The 18,405-nt window shown below is 37.2% G+C and overlaps 1 long non-coding RNA gene across 1 annotated transcript; it reads right to left on the bottom strand.

Annotated features, from left to right (window-relative positions):
* Window positions 1-7,350: 7,350 nt before the first annotated feature.
* Window positions 7,351-14,836, bottom strand: LOC116406593. The gene is made up of 3 exons (XR_004219597.1): window positions 14,640-14,836; window positions 12,080-12,120; window positions 7,351-8,975 (listed from the first exon to the last, which is right to left on the bottom strand). It is a non-coding gene; the product is annotated as an uncharacterized LOC116406593 (long non-coding RNA).
* Between the last annotated feature and the right edge of the window lie 3,569 nt (window positions 14,837-18,405).

Below are 18,405 nucleotides of genomic sequence, written 5' to 3'. Positions count from 1 at the left end.
CTTTTTAGTGTAAGGCCTTAAAATGTTTCATTTGTAGTTAAAAACAAATAGTGTAGCTTTGTGTGCTTGCACTCGATGTAAAAATCCAAACTTGTATTATGCTGCCAACTTCCAGGCAATAAAATGAAGAAGAATGTATTTCATCCAGTCATTGCTTAACATTGGGGGGGGGGGAGTGATGAACAGGTCAGGGCCACACAAATACAGCAAATACTGCAAAACATCTAAACCCAGTCTCCAGCTTTGCTGGAACAGAGGTACCACCAGCCAAGAAACCTGTCCAAGAATGCATTTTTGGGAACATTCAAAGGTTGTAGGCTGTAGAGTTTAAAGGGGTTGTGAACAAAATGTTAACATTTTACATAATGAAAGCAAACATAATTCTAAGAAAAATTCCAATCTACATTAAATACAAAAGTAATGCACAATATTTTAGTTATTTGTGTGGTTAATTTGTAGGCTGTTTCTGTGTTTTGCCTTTCTCTTCACTGCTGGTTATGACTACATGTACAGGTATCGGACCCCTTATCCGGAAACCCGTTATCCAGAAAGCTCCGAATTACGGAATGCCTGTCTCCCATAGACTCCATTTTAATCAAATAATTCAGAATTTTAAAACTGATTTCCTTTTTCTATGTAGAAATAAAACAGAACCTTGTAATTGATTCCAAATAAGATATAATTAATCCTTATTGGATGCAAAACAATCCTATTGGGTTTAATTAATGTTTTATTGATTTTTTAGTAGATTTAAGGTATTAAGATCCAAATTACGGAAAGACCCCTTATCCAGAATACCCTTGGTCCTGAGCATTCTGGATAATGGGTCCTATACCTGTACCAGTAAGATGTCCTCCAGCCTACACTTCAATTCCCGCAATGTTTTGCAGTAACACCAGGAATTGAACTTTCATCGCTTTTGGTACAAATCTGACCAATATCTATTAAAATGGCTATAAGGGAATACTAGAAGTTGGAGTTTTACCATCTCTGTTAAAACCTGACCTGAGGTCTATATAGAAATAGAGTACTGGGAATTAACAACAGCTTGTATGCTGTAGGAAGGACTGTTGCACACCAAAGAGAAGCATCTGGAAGTATAGCTAAACCTGGAAGGGAATCTGTTGTTTGGATATCTGAAAGCCGAATTAAACTGGAATGCTGATTAAAATTGGAAAGTCAAGTAAAAATGTAGAACAATGTTCAAGAAATCTGAATATCAAGTTAAAAGCAGAGGGTAAATTGGACTGGCTCCATGCAACTGGAGAGCACAATGGAATTTTTCTAGAACATTTTGCATGTGCCCCTGGCAGAGTGAGTGCTAAGATTTTCATAACAAAATTGTTATTTTTTAAATTGGAGAAATCATGCTGTTGCAGATAATATTCCCATATATTTTCAAACTATCAGCACATTTCAGAAATTGACAGAAGTGTCTTTAAATCAATGCAACGTACAATGTGCTGCTCATGATTCCCATCCGTATGCAACCTCCTACTAGCCAATAATGCTAAGAGAAAGATGTAATTAAAGTTAACTAAAGAGTAAAAATGAATATGGGTAGACATTCTAGATTTTATATACTGAGCTTACTGTAGAGCAGAGAGGTTCAGCAGCCCTATAACAGCAATTAGCCAGGCCTTCACATTTACGTACAGTCGTGTTAAGCCATCTTTTGAGTGAGGGACACTGCATATGCTCAGTGTGTTCTTGGTAGCTGTTGGGAAGCTATCACCTATAAGAAGATTCTGCTTGTCAATCAGAAAAATTGATGCTACAGCAGCATTGCACTGTGGTGTCTGAGGCCCACCAGGCCCCAGTCTTAAGGATCCACTTCCCATACCTTTGTTGCAAACTCCCCCACCTTGTCTGCCCGCCCAGTGCCTGCACAATGTACCGCCCTCCTACTGGCCAATGCACTGCCCACCTGTATCTTGTATTTCCCCCTTCCCCTGAATACCTGCAGCCACTGGTCCTGGTGGGGAGGAGGCCTGGGTCACTGAGACCCATGAGGGCTGGGGCCCACTGAGTTTTCTCCTTAAGTATGACCGACCCAGTCTGACCCTGTGCTACATGGCTAATGAGGATGTATACATATATATACGCACACACAATATTGTGAGTAAGTCTAAATGGCTAGGCTGTGGTCGCCTTGGGCTAATAAAGTAGCCGAAACCATGTGTGGAATTTCTAGCCTACATCTTTGTTAACTAAAATTTTGTAGCATTTCTAAACATTTTGTTCATAATATTTACATACACATGCTGTTTTGTTTGAGCGAGAACACCGAACTGGAATTTTTATTATATGTCCAAATAAATTTCCTGTTGTATTTTACAATTCCCTTGTTTAGGAGATCAGAAGAGACCTCAGCGTAGTGCTGCACAGAAATGGATAGGAGTACAAAGAGGAGAGTTTGCTTTGTTTTCTTTCCTAAAAAACAGCACAAATAGTTTCAAACCATTTATTTTTTTAAGTGAGTGTGATCTCTTAACACTCTCCTCTTTGGCATATAGCAGATATTAAGCTTAGAGGTTGTTAGAGACAGTGTTTTAATTTGAAAAGTACATCTGCTCTCCCCTGATCTGTCTCTAGTAACCTCTAAGCTTAATATCTTTAGAGAGTTTAGTAACATACATATTATACAGAGCCAGAGGAATAGTTAGTATGCATTTAGGTTTTTGGTCTTACAAATTACATGGATAAAAAATTGGCCAAAGCAATGCAGAATGTAGTAACTGATTGCTTATTCTCTACCTGGACCACAGAGCTTTTACCCCTTAACTCAGTGGTTGTTAGTTTTCATTTTTAGTTCAAACCCTTTGAAGGTCCAGCCTTTGACCAGGGCCCCTCTTGAATGGCCAAGCTTTGGTCAGGGCCCCACTTAGCTCATGAATTGGTACAGGTATAGGAAAATATCAGTATCAGTGTATTAGCCATACAGATATAATTCCAAGAATATATTGCACAGAAAATATATATTCTCCCCAAATCCTAAATTACCTTAAAGGTGTGGTTAACCTTCAGGTTAACTTTTAGTATGTTATAGAATGGCCTGTTCCTAGCAACTTTTCAATTGTTCTTCATTTTTTTATAGTTATCAAATTAGTTGCCTTTCTCTTCCAACTCTTTCCATTTTGCAAATAGGGGTAACTGACCCTAGCAGCCAAAAAACTATTGCTCTTTGAGTCTACAATTTTATTGTTATTATTACTTTTCATTACTTATCTTTTGCCCTCTTCTATTTATATCCACTGTCTGGTTGCTAGGTTAAATTGTACCCTAGCAACCAGATAGCTGCTAAAATTCTAAACTGGAGAGCTGCTGAACAAAAAGCTACATAATTGAAAAAATGCAAATAATAAAAAATGAAGAACTACTGCAAATTGTTTTAAAATAGCATTCTGTACATTATAATAAAAGTTAATTTAAAAATAAACGACCCATTTAAAGAAGGGCATTCAGGTTTATCCCATACCCCCATAACTCCTGCCATTTCTGCATCAGCTGGGAATCTTCTGTTCAATTGAAAATGTTTTGGATTTCACTACCGATACAGACCCTGCTTGAGCATGCACAGTTGATTCCTGGCTAGCTCCAACTGAGCATGCTCTAGCAGGGTCCGTACTGGCGTTGTGACCCGAAGCATATCCAAATGAACGGGAGATGGTGCTCAGGTGCGCTGCTGAGCTGCTCTGATCTTTTAGGTTGGCTTTTTCTATAGGGACAGTTTTTAGAGTTATAGACTATGCAAGAAGGCAGAGGTGAGGGGGGAGGGGTTGATGCAGGCTAGTTAAGGCTTTTATACCTGGGGGGTGTAGTTCTCCTTTAATGAAAAAGTAATTTTACGCTAACATTTACACCATTCTCAAGCATGTCTTTAACATTTGCATTGTAAAAATATTTAGTGAACAGTATTACATTGCCAGCAGTGCTAAATTTTATTTATTTGCAAAAATACAATTTTACACATGACTTGCAATTTTTATTACATTCCCCCTTAGGCCTGCGTTTGCTATCAGCTATCTGTGCAGTGCTGTCTCTCTCTTTCATTTAAGCCAAAATGTTATTCTTCAATCAACAAACGCCTTGTTGATTCGTCATTATAAGTCCTGTAAGTGTGATCATGATCTACATTTTAAACAGTGTACATTTTGAACTGAGTTTGTCTTATATAAATAAATATATTTTATAAATATATAAATAAATATATAATAAGTAAGCATGGGAAGCCGGCACTCACGTATATGACGGGATACTTCGCCTGGGAGCAGACCCGAAAAATAGATGTATACAAAATCCAGAAGTTAGGTACCGCAAAAGCAGGGCTTAAGATTAATTTTGAGTACTTTATTGAAGTGGCAAGACAACTGACGTTTCGGCTCCAACACCAGCCTTTGTTTTGGTCTTCTTCTAAGACCATTGTCATGGTCTTGACAATGGTCTTAGAAGGAAACCAAAATGTTGGCCTGATACATTTTTAGAATGACTTAAATAAAGAATCTTGATTTTTATTTTTAAAGGTTCCTGGAGTGCACCTGTTTTTTCCTGATTTTCTATATATATATATATATATTGTACATAGATAGACAGATGTGTGACCGGTTTTCTTCTTACATCATTATCCTTGGATCTAGACCCAGACTCCTTGCACCTTTACAGTGCCAGTTGTCTTCTCTCTTTCTCTCTACATTACTGACTTGGTCTGACTTATGTACAGCCAACACAACATCATAAAGGCTAATTCCAAATGTAGTTTTGTGCTAGAATTTGCAATACATACAATATAAAACTGGATATGATGAAGCACTCAATGGCCAAATAATTCCAACATTTTGCATATCTTTACAGGCAGATACAGTAGATTATTTTAAAAAAGATTGCAGATTTGTTCTTAATGAACTGGTGCTCTACAAAACAATATACAATAGGCATATAATGTCTTTTTATACCATTTGTTGAGCAGTGTTACACATAGAAAGAACTCAGTTCTGAAATGTGTCCCGTTTGGGTATAGAGTATGCATCCATTCCCTTTTGTAGAAGTTTAAATTTTAATGATTTGTGCTTGCTAAATAGTCTGTTTCCAACAGACATTACCGATCAATGTTCAACACTAAGAGGCATAGGAAGCTGGAAGCCAGCAAAATGGTCTATGCAAAATGTATGCTATGGAGATGTGTGGCCTTCACTCATGTTCACAATGGAACAAGAAACATGCAGTTACTGTTAAGGGAAAACCTTCTACACTGTCCCCCATGTGCAGAGCATCTTCTGAAAGCAATCAGGGCCGAATGCTGTGTAATAAATTCAGCAAACACAGCAGGCTGTATCCGATCACCACTCCTCTCTGCTCCTTGGAGGATTATTTTGTTCGGCATAAATTATTCATTTATTACAACATTTCAAGGAGACCTACAGTTGGAATAACTCAGTTTGCTAAAAGATGCAAACCATTTGGAAATGGATCTCCCAGAATCCTAAAAGCAGCTCAGAAGAGGTGACCTTGGACTGCTGCAGCCTTGCCTCAAATGGTTTCAAGTCATACAGGGTGGTGCTGAATTTGCAATGACAGCAGTTTATGTCTTAAGATCAATCCATCGTTTATAGTTTCGCTTTGAGTTCTTACCTGCAAACAACAGAAATATCATGTATCATTTCAGCTCATGTATGCTGCCATGAGAATGGCACATCCTTGCTGACCCTCTAGACATTTCTCTCAGTAGAAAGCACGTAGTTGAAAACAGTACTACCAAAACCAACAGAACAATTATTTTGCTGGTATGTCAGCCTTTGGGTTTTTTAGCACAATTTTTTATGTTATTTTAAGTTACCTGGTGAATGGCAGATCATATGTTGTATCATATGTTTATTTCTTATAAACTTTCCAGCGCAATTCAGAGCCCAATTTACTCAGTAAAGGAAACACTAGCACACAAATTGACATCCTATTATACCCTCTTTCTGCACACCAGTACTAATTTAATCTTGTGCCAGTTTGTTTTCCCCCATCTCTAGGTCTTACAAAGCTCCAATAAAGTAACTATTGATATATCTGCCAGCATGATTGTACAATGCTGTATCATTTTTACATTTTTATATGTCATGCATACAATAAAGTTTGTCAAATGTAATTAATAAAAATAATGTTTCCAACCCTGTACTATATTGCAGGGCAAATATGTATGTATGTATGTATGTATATCTTTATTTATAAAGCACTACTTACGTACGCAGCGCTGTACAGTAGAATACATTAGTACAAACGGGGTTATTAAGATAATAATAGATAAATACACAGTATAACAATAAATACAAATAAATACAAGATACAGTTGAAATAAGTTGAGTCAAAGACACAAGAGGGTTGAGGTCCCTGCCCGTAGAGCTTACAATCTATATGGGAGGGGTAACTAACAGACACAAATAGGCAAATATAAGTGCTGTAGGTCACAGTGGGTGACATTACAATATAAGTGCCAGTTCCCAGATCAGGTGCTGGGCGAGTGCTCCAAAAGGTAGTCTAAGCGGTTGCTCTGCGAGGAACGAAGGAGTCGGCCAGGAACGTACGGAGACACGAGAAGAGATGTAGTGAGGAGCAGAGAAATGGAGGGCTTTGAAGGTTAAGAGAAGGAGTTTGTAAGATATTCTTTGTTTAATAGGAAGCCATGATAAGGACTGAGGGGAAGGGCCTGAACTCTCCTGGATGAGAGGAGGAGAATTCTGGCAGCAGTATTTAATATAGACTGTAGGGGGGAAAGATGGGAGTTAGGGAGGCCGGTTAGTAGCAGGTTACAGTAGTCAAGTCGGGATAGTATGAGCGCATGCATGAGCAGCCTAGCTGTTGCAGTAGAAAGAAAGGGACGGATTTTGGCAATTTGTGAAGCAATTTGTGCATTTGTTAAAAACCCAGAGAAGAGAATATATTTATTTCATTTATATACGTATATATATGTATATATATATATATATATAAAAACCAGAATGGGAAGCACACCATAATGATGCGATACCTAGGTGCCAGAGCGAGGAATCAAATACAGTATAGGTTGTCAGTACTCATAGGTTTTAAGTAATAAAGCAAAAAGGCAAAGAAAAATCAAGCGGTGAAATCTATTGGTTCCGATGTTTCAGTCCTATACAGGGACTTGACGAAAGTCCCTGTATAGGACTGAAACGTCAGAACCAATAAATTTCACCCCTTGATTTTTCATTTTCTTTGCCTTTTTGCTTTATTACTTAAAACCTATGAGTGCTGACAACCTATACTGTATATACAGTATATATATATATATATAAATAGCAAGATTGCTACTGCAGAGTACAGAGTGAATTGTATTCTCTGCTTGCTTTCTGCATACAAATAACCGGGAATGTGACTAGTAAAAAATGCTCCACAGAACACATTTGTCAAGGGATGAGTTATTTACTGTATTATGTCTGTATAGCATTTAAAGTGTAAACTCTTGTTAGCATCTCCACCACTCCCCTGCCTTATTCAGCAACTTTTTGTTGTCAATTTATCTCTTGCTTATATTATTATGAGAAAGTGCTGCATGAATTGTTGTCATTTCATTTATGAATGATGATGATGGCAATAGTTGCATTAAAATTAAAGGGGTCCCAGAGACCAAGCATGGTACAGGTTGAGGGTTTGGGGCCATCACAAGGTTTGGAAAGGCCTAGTAGTTCTGATGTCTGATTATTTGAGGGGGAGGGTAGATGCAAAAATTCAAATTAAACATAGTCGAACCCTTTTTAATGGGTTAATTGGGATTTGTTAGGTAGGATAGTTTGGTAGGAGGTTGCAGGAGTCACAGCCAGGACATTTGTAGCTGGGGCAGGATTAATGGAGTACAAATGGTAAGTCTGAGGCTAAGGATTGGGGCCATATTTAGCCTCAGGGAAGGAATGACTCTCACAAATGCAGCATTCAGTAGCTCCTTGTTGTTACGTTTTTTAAAAATGTTAACATGTTACTGTTAAAGTAGGTTGTTTACAAAGCTCTGAAGGTTAACTATTTGTAAATAAATGAGCTGCCTTTTTTAACCCAACACAGGCTTGAGTCTGAATTATGTTTAGCATAAGAGATTTTAACCGAATAGTAGTAAAGGTAATGGTTTTAAAGAGGGCATTACATTGGCACTGACCTTGTCATGTACTAATTATAGCACCAGAAGGATTGTTTCATTATATTATACAGTCTGTGAATATTACATACATGTGCATGCAAAAACTTCTTGTGGTATAGAAGACTTTCCTGCTGTTCAGGGATACATTTTGTGCCACCCTAGGCATATATATATATAATTTACTGTAATTTACTTGCTGATTTTAGGCGCTACTGCTGGTCCCTCTGTCATTGCCAGTAGCCAGAAGGATCAATCCTGTGCAAGTGAATGAATGCGGATTGCACTAGTGCATAACTACTGTGCTGTCCATACAGAAGAATCTTACCCGCTGCAGAGCTCTGCATTTGTGTTTCACCCAAAGGTCCCATAAGTACTATGTTTCCTTATTAATAAAGGATCAATAATTGCTACATGAGTGTACTTGTAAAAGTAAATATCCCCTTTAAGTTATGTTTTTAATTGAAAATGACTGTTCAAAACTAATGCAAAAAAGGTATGTACATTTAAAAATCAGATATAACACAGCTTAATTCCATATTTTAAACAAATCTTCACATTTTGAAAAGTAATTTGGGAATACAAAAAACTGTGGCTTTCTTCCTTCCTTGGCTACTTCCTTCTCATATTTCCCATATTTCCCAACACTTAACAGCTTCTCTTGCCAATTGTGGGATAAATATGTCAGGAAAAAACGGATAATTAAAGTGATGATTCTCCATTTTCAGCCCCCTGGGCTTTGCAATGGCTTCAGTGTAACCAGTGGCAGGTCAGAATTAGTAGTAATGCTGTGAAACCATTCACTAAGACTTAAGCAAGGGTGCAGATGCTGAGAATGGAACCAAGGCTGTGGAAAGATTGCAAAGATACTTAAACCACTTAAAGCACTTCTGGCTAATATTAGAATCTATTTAATAATTCAGCGTATGGTAAACTGCATTTTATAATCTGGTCAAAGTCTTTAATTTATATAAAGTAAACTCAATATCATAGGCTTAGGACATAAACCGGTTACAAGTTGCACCAATGTCATTTTACAAGAACCGGATATTGCATAAATTCTAAATACTATATAAATGTTAAATTGTCAGTAATAATATGGCTATTTGCATTACTTTCTTCACTTTGCACATACTTTCATGAATATAGTAGTGTATTTTTAGAAAAAAACATTTATTATATTCATTTTATAAATATATATAACATTTATTATAAATTATGATTTTATTAGCTATTTATATTTTAGCGATATATTAGGTCAGGAATTCTACAACCAGGGCATTTCAATAATGGAGTCAGGAAATGAGGAATTCCACAGTGGAGTAATTTTAAGTGCCCTCCTATGTCTCAGCAATACAGTGACACTAACAACAAACCTATAGGACTTATAGGTTTTTTTTCCACTATGGGTAAAACTAAAATGAAACAGTCACCACACAGTGCATTCTAAGCTTGGCAAGCCAAAGCAACAGAAATCTCATAATGCCAAAATTGTGGCTCCACTGCATCAACAGCTTTCTAATCTAGAGCACCATATATTGGCCTAGAACATAATATTTGTAATTGGATAGAGAACTGGCTGAAGGATAGAGTACAAAGAGTGGTGGTAAATGGAACATTTTCTAATTGGACCAGTGTGGTTAGTGGAGTACCGCAGGGGTCAGTCCTTGGGCCTTTGCTTTTTAACTTGTTTATTAATGACCTGGAGGTGTGCATAGACAGTACTGTTTCTATTTTTGCTGATGACACAAAATTGTGCAAAACTATAAGTTCCATGCAGGATGCTGCCGCTTTGCAGAGCGATTTGACAAAATTGGAAAACTGGGCAGCAAACTGGAAAATGAGGTTCAATGTTGATAAGTGCAAAGTTATGCACTTTGGTAGAAATAATATAAACGCGAACTATCTACTGAATGGTAGTGTGTTGGGGGTTTCCTTAATGGAGAAGGATCTAGGGGTTTGTGTTGATAACAAGTTGTCTAATTCCAGGCAGTGTCATTCTGTGGCTACTAAAGCAAATAAAGTGCTGTCTTGTATAAAAAAGGGCATTGACTCAAGAGATGAGAACATAATTTTGCTTTATAGGTCCCTGGTAAGGCCTCACCTTGAGTATGCGGTGCAGTTTTGGGCTCCAGTCCTTAAGAAGGATATTAATGAGCTGGAGAGAGTGCAGAGACGTGCAACTAAACTGGTAAAGGGGATGGAAGATTTAAACTATGAGGTGAGACTGTCGAGGTTGGGGTTGTTTTCTCTGGAAAAGAGGCGCTTGCGAGGGGACATGATTACTCTGTACAAGTACATTAGAGGGGATTATAGGCAGTTGGGGGATGTTCTTTTTTCCCATAAAAACAATCAGCGCACCAGAGGTCACCCCTTTAGATTAGAGGAAAGGAGCTTCCATTTGAAGCAGCGTAGGTGGTTTTTCACGGTGAGGGCAGTGAGGTTGTGGAATGCCCTTCCTAGTTATGTGGTAATGGCAGATTCTGTTAATGCCTTTAAGAGGGGCCTAGATGAGTTCTTGAACAATCAGAATATCCAAGGCTATTGTGATACTAATATCTACAGTTAGTACTAGTGGTTGTATTTATAGTTTATGTATGTGAGTGTATAGATTGGTAGGTGTGGGTTAGGTGTTCTGGGTTTACTTGGATGGGTTGAACTTGATGGACACTGTTTTTTTTTTCAACCCTATGTAACTATGTAACCACTCTTTGTAGCCTAGCCTTCAGCCAGTTTTCTATCAAAGTACTAATAGTATGTTCCAGGACAATATTCCCTAACCTTATGTTAACCTTAACCAGTAACTATATTTGTGGAACTGTATCAAAGGCAAAATCTAAGCACATCTAATCACATCTACTGCCAACCAATATCTAGGCTTCTGCTCATGGAAAGCAATTTGATTTGTCTGGCAAGATCTTTTATACATAAAGCTATGCGGGCACAAACTCATAGTACTGTATTGTCATTTGCAATAAATTCAAGTATCTTATCTCTTATTCCTCTTTCCAAAAGCTTTTATATAATTCTACCACTGATCACAAACTAACAGGCCTATTGTTTTCAGGATGAGTATTGGATCTCTTTTTGAATAGTGATACCACTTTAGCAATTCTCCAATCTCTTTGCACCGCCCTAGACCTAAAAAAAATCTGGGGTGGTGCAAACTTGTTTAGTACCCTGGGATGAATACCATCCTATTATAATAGGTAAGGAATACTAGAAAATGTGATATTCCCAAAAAGAAAAATTACTAAAGGACATGGGAGAACTGAATTGAGAAGCACAGACAGCATACTTTTCTATTCTTTATATATAAAAATGATTTAACGTTCTACTCTCTTCCTCTGTGACAGCCCCAACTTTTCCTTGTCAAAAATACGATATTACTAATGTAATGTGGATAGGGGGCATTACTAGCTACAATTCACTGAGGACACCCAACAAGGCTCTCCTGTAACAAAATCCACAACTTTAAGGCCACTCACTATAACCCAGCCAAAGCTGCCTTTTTAGCCCAACCTGTGCAAAAGCCAAATGGTAAGGGCCATATATTGAAAATTAGCCCCACAATTTGATCATGAACACTGAATGGCTCCTACACATACATTATACTACAGCATTTCCACATTATAACAGGAGAACAAATATAGAGGAACTCCACAGTGGTGTTGTTTAAAAGGCCCTCCTATGACTGTCTAGGCAATTAAGAGATACTAGTAGCAGATCTTGCAAATTTTTCCGCTATGGGTAAAATTAAAATGAAACAGTTGCCACTACAGTTCACAGCATTCTAAGGCTGGCAAGCCAAAGCAACAGAAATCTCATGATCAAAAGATAGTGGCTTCATTTCATGAACAGATTTCTGATCCAGATCAAGTGAAAGAGAGAGAGAGAGAAATCTGAAATGCAGATCACAAGACTGAATGTGTAATTCCTAACAGAATTTACCTTGCAATGAGCCCTCTGCTCTCTTCCGCGTACGTTTATACCTATCAAGCAGTACAGTAAATGAAAAATGAAGTTTAAGAGCTTAATAACAATCAATTACATTAAACAAACAAAATGGAGGTATGTGTTAAAGCCCAAAACAGTCTGGTGTAAACTGACCAAGTAGCAACAACAAATTACTAATAAGAAAATAATTTTGCTTCATTATGCTGGAAACACTCCTCAAATATAAACTGCCATTGTGAGGTCCTCCTGAAGATCCATTTGTTCAACTTAGTAGAAAGCATACTTTGTTGCACTCTGTAAACACTTAATATGATATAAACTATCCATTGTTTAAGTATTAATTCTGGGGTATAGTTTAAAAAAATATGAAATCCTTTGCAGAACATCTTTGACAAAAGGCTAAAGCCTAAACACAACTAATGTGAGGTTCAGTTTTAACTATGTTTAGAACTAAGGTTAATGTCATACTTATGATGCCCACAGTGTACAAAACAAAAGTGATTAAAAAAGAATAATAATAAATAAAAAGAAAATGCACAAACATTCTGAAAGGACAAAATTGTATGTTGATGGTACTATGATGTTTTTCTTGTCTCGCTGATCTGAATCTCTATGTCTCAGTGGTGATTGATCAAAGTTGATGGATACAGCATTGGGATCCCTCTGAAGGGACTTGGGACTTCCAGCCATTGCCAGAAGCTTAATGAGTTTTGTCATTTCAAACAACATGCTCAGAGGCACATGGATTTTATTTACGAGAAATGATCAGATATATATACAAAGGTTCTGTTACCTAAATGGGGACCTGTCACCCAAAGAAATAATTCCAAATTCTTTTCTATTGTGTTTGTTAAGCAAAATTAACTTCACATACTATATAAATGATATAAATCTTGTTTCTTTCAGCTTTGGGAATATACAAGAACAGCTAGCAGGCAGCTGCCATTTTGTGGGCACTGTTATTAAGGCAAGCTTTGTATCACCCCAAAATCTTGTGTATGTGCCAGAATGGGGGACCTGATGCCCTTGCCCATGCACTGGCTGCACAATTAGATGGTGAGAAGGTAGGGAGAATGTAAGTGCTCAATGGAAAATTTTAGTAATTATCTGCCCCGCCTCTATGCCTAAGGCATAGAGGCGGGGCAGGCAGAATATGATTGACAGCTGGGATTTTTACATGCATTTATAATGGGTTTGAATGTGTTAATATAAAAATGAATTTTGGTTTCATGTTTAATTTGAAAAGGAATTTTATTATACAGCTTTTCATGTCTGGGTGACAGGTCCACTTTACATTACATGTATATGTTTAAACATATTTACATTTACATATTGTCAGACTGCGGCTTTATCACTGCTTTCTTGCAGACTCTACCATAGGCCATGATGTGATGAGCCCCACCTTTTCTACATGCCCCACTATATCCTATGCCTTTACTTTTCACTACCATAAATGTTCTTATGCATGTATCTTCAATAAAAATAGGAAGGGTTATATAAAAAAAAAATGAGTGAGCTTGCTTACAAATTAAAAGGCACACAGCACCACCATGTGTACACTGTGTAAAACTGTAATTGTATTGGATCACTGGAGTACCATAGAGTAGTTATTCAACCAAAAAGCAAATAGTGCACAGATACTTTCTACCCCTCTCTTTGTATATAAATATACTTATATAGTACTTATATAGTACTTATATAGTACCCAAGCGTACCTCCCCCGCCCCCCTCCTGCTTCTTGTTCCTCCTCTCTGGCTGTCGGCACCTTGCCCCTATTCTCCCTCTATGACTCTGCGCTCAAATTTCTTTTCCTATACTTTATACTCAATAAACGTATGAACACTTCTTTATCATGTTTAAAGAGACACGGATATTGTGTACATGGGTTGCTAGGCAACCACAGACTTTGGTGCCAAAACCTACCTGTAGAGGGGATTTAAAAAGTAACGTTGGCTGTTCATGCGTTTTTACACAATTGATTGTTTTTGGAATATAACTCGGTGTTGCTGGTCTTTTTTGGATACATATATATATACAGTATATATATATATATATATATACAAGAGGAGTACTCTCTTAAAAAACAAAAGCAACTGGGTGCAGGTAAAGTATCAGTCATAAAAGGACACAGTATATATAATACATTAGAGCCATTATTATTCTGTGAATTATATCCTCCTAAATGATATCATTAGTTAATTAATTTGTGCTTAGGCATGTTTTTCATATTTATTCTAAAGCAAGTTTTTTCTCTACTCTGAAGCAAGTAGCAGGTTATTAGCATTCTATCAAAAAACTGAACTGAAATTCTTACACAATTTTTTCATGGTAGGGAAAAATGGTTATTTATGAAAGGAAATTATTTTCTCTTATTTTTGTACCAGAATTTTTTTTTTTTTTTTTTTTAGAATAAGATTACTGTGGAGGTGGAAAACATATCTACCAATCAATAAATATGTTACCTCCCATTCATGAATATATGCAGCACATAATAGAACTCAACTCATATTAGCAGAAATATCCTGATATGGCATGAAATGTAAGCGCCACTTACCGATAGGGGGTATTCTCCCCGTAAATCTATTGAATGCAGGGCTTTCACCTCACGGTGCACTTTAACAGGACTAACCTGCTGGCTGCAGATGAATAGCAGGGGGCTGAATTGAAAGAGGAGTAATTCAAAGTAACAATAACACTGTAGCCTCACAGAGCAATAGTTTTTTAGCTGCCAGGGGCAGTGACCTCCATTTGAAAGCTGAAAAGAGGCAGAAAAAAAAAAAAATTATACAAATGCAAAAAAAATGAAAACCAATTGAAAATTTGCTTAGAATAGACTATAATAAAAGATAATAAAAGGTATCCTGAAAGTGAACCACCTCTTTAAGAGTAACAAACCAAGGCTGGCTGCTGCTGTATTATATTTTTGTATTCAGGCATCATTTTCCTATGGGGCACCATACCTACAATCCCCATATCCACTGCTTTCCACTGTAAACATATTTTGTTTTTTTCATGCAAAGAGTTTCAAATCTATAGAAATTGTTTCCTGCTGCCTGGAAACACCGACAACAAATTTGGTGGCTTTTCTTTCACCTCTACTATTATTAGGATGCAGTTCTGCTGATTTTACATATCTCTATAGGTAGAATAGTCTGGCTCATTGCCAGAATGACTACCAAAACAATAACACACTATATAAATACAGGGAAACAAATAATTCCCAAGTATTGCACCTGGAACCCAATGAATAACAAGACTGTAGCACAAGAATGAAGTATTTCTTCCCAAATTATATAATTTATTATTGTGGTATTTATAGTGCAGTATTTTTCTATTTACACACCCTACTTAAGCATCCCCTCTGATTACATGCACTGTGTGCTGCTTGCTGGGCAAAGTACAACATTTTAGTGACTCGGCTTGCTCATTACTGAAATTATCTCTAGATGGCAGTCTTATCACATGTTTAATCATTCTCCACTAACTTTAAATCTAAAAATACTACTTTGATGCATATTATGTTAGCAGCATAACTATAGAGAGGGGAGACCCCATAAAATTATAATATGAAATGTAATTATAGTTACAACACAAACAATAAGTTAAGGCAGGTTATATATGGTCATTATGGTGATGGACGTATGTCTTTTTTCAACCAAACTTACTATGTTACTATGTTACTAATATATATCTAAGTTTTAGTACCTTGCGTATTTTCACTGATTTTTTTCCCTAATTTGCGCGACTTTTTCATACTGTGCATCAAAAATTACGAAACAAAATCGTATTGTCGTGCCATGTACAAAAGTTTCGGATTCATTCAAGCTTCGGTATCGTGACTTTCCTTGGGCCAGGTTGGAGCTGCAGAGTGCCATTGAGCCCTATGGGAGACTTTCCTTGGGCCAGGTTGGAGCTGCAGAGTGCCATTGAGCCCTATGGGAGACTTTCCTTGGGCCAGGTTGGAGCTGCAGAGTGCCATTGAGCCCTATGGGAGACTTTCCTTGGGCCAGGTTGGAGCTGCAGAGTGCCATTGAGTCCTATGGGAGGCTTCCAAAATCATGCACAGAAGGATCAAAATCAGAAAGGTTTTCCCGCCGTCTAAGATTGTTTGGATACGAAGATTTTGTGACTTTTGGATCGGCAATACGATATTATCGTGACTAATTTGTTTTTTCCATAAGCATTTTCGTAACATTTGTGATCATCAGAAATTATCGTATCTAATCCGAATTTTACCCATTTCGGGATTCGAATTACTTTGATGAATCAGCCCCTTAATGGCCTTCTCATTAGCATAACTGGCTACTCAAGCCACGTCCATTGCTAATAAGTGTAGGGCTACAATTGGGGATCCATTGCATATTTGGAAACAAAGCAAGGCAGGAGATTGAGAGTATGAAGGAAAGTTTTGCAACCTTAGGCTTTTGCAACGTTAGGATTTATAGCTAACCTTTAATGCAAGTGGGGATGAATAGATACAAAATTGATGGTCCCAAAACAGTTACCTCATTGCTTGTCCCTGCATCAGTGCCACCTGTCCAGCTGTCCTACTTGGCCAACATGAAAATTGCGTCTGAGATTTAAAACAGGTCCTAGCAGTACACTATAGCCCAAACATCCCCTTGCAGGCAAAATACATGTATGAGACCTGTTATCCAGAATGTTTGGGACCTGGGTATTTTTGAATAATTTGTAATTTGGATCTCCATACCTTAAATCTACCAAAAATCATCTAAACATTAGTTAAACCCAATAGGAATATTTTGCCTCCAATAAGGACTATTAATACCTTATTTAGGATCATGTACAAGGTACTGTTTTATGATTATGGAGATCATTTTTATGATTTTTAATTATTTTATTAAAATGGAATGTATGGGAAATGGCTTTCCAGCAATTCCGAGCCTTCTGAACAAGGTCGGACAGGGGGGTACAGGGCCCACCGGGGCTTCTGCCTCAAACTGTACCAAAATGTCAAGCTTCTGCCCAGTCTATCCTATCAGTGTATGTGACTGTATAATATATTATATTGTATAAATCTTAAAAGTAATATATTTTGTATAAAAATGTATTAGTACAGCTATGCATATAATAGAGTAATGGGACTTAATCTGCATATATCTTGCCCAGAGATATCCTCTTTTTATGGACTAAGGTTGCTGAATTTATATAGACTTAAGGTGGCTTCAGACTGATGGGCAACCCCCGACCCTACCCAACCAACATCTAGGCTAAATTTGGCCAGACCTCGATCGGGCAGACATCTGATTGTTTGGCCCATCTTACAGGACATATCAGGAGAAGATCCACTTGTTTGGTGGCTTTGTCAAATGAGGGGATGGCAGTGTGTATGGCCACCTTAAGGCAGATGTTTGCTGATTAAATTGACATAAATTGCTGGTGTTGATGATTTACTTTGCCACTTGATGGGAAAGGTGCTAATTTATGCCAGGCACTGTTGTGTTGCTATGTTCTTGAGTATAATTAAACATGTAATGTATATAAATTTATATTTTGGTTTTTATTTATTTTGTTTATATCTGAGTAATAAACAGCTCTTTATTGTTTAGGCTTTCTTTGGGGTTTCATAAGTTGGATAGGGAGCGCAGAAGTGGATAGCAGAAAAGAGAGAAGGTATGGGGAGTAACAGACAGATAATAAGACTATAGAATGAAAGATAGAAGATCTGTAGAACGCAAGATTATGCATTATGAATACTATGAATACTATGAATACTATGAATACTAGATACTGTACATCATACCCTGGATGAATAAAAACCTTCCTAGATTTATGAATTGCTACTTCTGACATCAGAGGTTTTGCTATTGCTCCACTTATAGCTAGTAACCAAGCATTATTTTCCATCTTCGCATTCAGCTCTTTTTAAATGTTACTATTTCTATCCTGTAAGCGAGTGTCTCAGTAAATTTGTGGTTTATATTCTTTTTTTCCTGGAAAAAATTCCAAAACTGCCATTTACAGTATGAGGTTACTTTTTTCTCAACAGAAGGCATGCACAGTCCTAGCAGCTCATGTTCCAAACCAGGTGTATTCCAACCCAGGTGCAACTTCATTTAAATGCAAACAGTTTCCAGAATGGGCCAAGTGTTTATTCAAGGTAAATAATTCAACAATTTGGTTACTTTGTGCTGTGATAAAGGCTACTAAATAGTAGAAATGGCTAAATATTTACCTAGAGCAATTTATATTACTCACAAGCAATGCTCTCTGTGTGCTATCAGTTTAGGGAAAAAATAAATATATACTGGAATGCTCCACTGCCATTTCTATGCGAATAGGGAGCTGCTGGGGATGGT

This window comes from Xenopus tropicalis, chromosome 1 (assembly GCF_000004195.4).
Source record: "Xenopus tropicalis strain Nigerian chromosome 1, UCB_Xtro_10.0, whole genome shotgun sequence".
Taxonomy (NCBI): domain Eukaryota; kingdom Metazoa; phylum Chordata; class Amphibia; order Anura; family Pipidae; genus Xenopus; species Xenopus tropicalis.
Note: the sequence above shows the minus strand (reverse complement) of the source record. Positions and strands in the feature narration are given on the sequence as shown.